Source organism: Sinohyriopsis cumingii, chromosome 19 (assembly GCF_028554795.1).
Source record: "Sinohyriopsis cumingii isolate HCF-2022 chromosome 19, ASM2855479v2, whole genome shotgun sequence".
NCBI lineage: Eukaryota > Metazoa > Mollusca > Bivalvia > Unionida > Unionidae > Sinohyriopsis > Sinohyriopsis cumingii.
In genome coordinates, this window is record NC_142979.1 from 9,344,713 (window position 1) to 9,346,873 (window position 2,161).

Genomic DNA, 2,161 nt, shown 5'->3' on the forward strand with positions numbered 1-2,161 from the left:
ATGAGTGTTAAAAGTTGAATAGATTTTAATCTAATCTTGTACGTATAGTTTGTAAACGTCTCATGCAGATATAGTATTACTTAATTGTGTTCTTATACAAAGAGAATAATTTAATTATAGTTGGCGTGTAGTCCTAGATAATTCCACTGAACAATGATGTTCTTTATTAGAGGTTAAACACAGAAGACGTTAGCGAGGTGGTTAGAAAACTCAAGAAAAAGTACCTTAAATATGTGATTTTACTTATCATGGGAATGGACGTGTTTAATTTTTTTCTTTCGAGGCTTAGGAGCAGATTTTCAGCATCCATATCTTCCAGGTCAGCATCCATATCTTCCAGGTCAGCATCCATATCCTCCAGTCAGCATTCATATCCTCCAGGTGAGCATCCATATCTTCCAGGTCAGCATCCATATCCTCCAGGTCAGCATTCATATCCTCCAGGTCAGCATCCATATCCTCCAGGTCTGCATCCATATCCTCCAGGTCATCATCCATATCCTCCAGGTCAGCATTCATATCATCCAGGTCAGCATTCATATCCTCCAGGTCTGCATCCATATCCACCAGGTCATCATCCATATCCTCCAGGTCAGCATTCATATCCTCAAGGTCAGCATCCATATCTTCCAGGTCAGCATCCATATCCTCCAGGTCAGCATCCATATCCTCCAGGTCAGCATCCATATCCTCCAGGTCAGCATCCATATCATCCATATCCTCCAGGTCAGCATCCATATCCTCCAGGTCAGCATCCATATCATCCATATCCTCCAGGTCAGCATCCATATCCTCCAGGTCAGCATTCATATCCTCCAGGTCAGCATTCATATCCTCCAGGTCAGCATCCATATCCTCCAGGTCAGCATCCATATCCTCCAGGTCAGCATCCATATCCTCCAGGTCAGCGTCGATATCTCCAGGTCAGCATTCATATCCTCAAGGTCAGCAAATATATTCTCCAGGTCAGCGTCCATATCCTCCAGGTCAGCATCCATATCCTCCAGGTCAGCGTCCATATCTTCCAGGTCAGCATCCATATCCTCCAGGTCAGCAAACATTAAATTTAATCGAACCTTAGGGCTGCCTATCTGATTGTAATATCATTTTGTCTTGTTATTCGTACTGTTGTAGTCTTTGTGTCTGTGGCGCTTCATGGTTAAGAACTTTAGGGGATTGGTTCAAATGGACAAAATTAATTGGCTCTGTAATCTCCGGATGAACCTGGTTTACTAGCAGATTTTACAATGGATGACTTGGATTATCCACGTTAGTGAAGCCGACACTCAAGCTCAGTTAAACAGTGGTGAGATATGTGAATGATATGAAAAGACGAGCGCCTTAGATACATAGACACCATGGATATTTTATGTATAATTCACTATTTGAATTTTTTCTCTCTTTTCCCTTTGTGTCAGTCTTAGAAGTTTACATGGTGTTCTTTACCAGGAGTGATACCATATGGAGTTTCATAACAACCAAAGCTATAATGTCATGTGTCATCACAACGACCACATAGTGGGGTCTTTAAGCATTCGTGTTCGTGATGTCCATGCGTTTAAGACTTGTAGCAGTAATGAAGATCATTAGGTATGTAAACGTCAACCCTTACTTGCAAAACTCCAACTTTGACTACCCTTTGTATTCTTGGGATGCTAAATAAATAAATACAGTTGCACTGGTGCCATTTAGTTGCTAGTTGCGTTTTACTCGGATTCTACGGACAGCTGTTGCACATTGACTCGTCATCCTTTCAAGTATGTTGTCGTTGGCAACTCCTACCAAGGCAATTCAACGAATCAAGCCTTTAAAGAAATTCAAGGAATTCGACGCATATGTTGTAACCGAGGTGTCTAAAAGATCCTGAGGTTTTGAACGCTTTATGATTGAAACTTTGTGTTACACCAGATTAGCAGACTAACAGATTTCAAATGTTTAATAATTCCAGTGTGCCAGTTCGTCCAAGGATGGTTTTCTCACTGACAAAATAGGAACGTTCTGACAACGGTTTGGTTTTGTCCAAGTACTCGATTACAATAATTTAAAGGAATGAACATGCATTATTTCGTCCTTCATCTGAGTCAGACTCACTCTTGCTTGGGGACTTAACATCCAGTTTTGTTTTGATGTCCAATACCCGTGATAAGCGGAAATAATATTT

General features: G+C 41.0%; 1 pseudogene; it reads right to left on the reverse strand.

Annotated features, from left to right (window-relative positions):
* Positions 1 to 285: 285 nt before the first annotated feature.
* LOC149775119 (uncharacterized) lies at positions 286 to 1,061 on the reverse strand (annotated as a pseudogene).
* Positions 1,062 to 2,161: the final 1,100 nt, after the last annotated feature.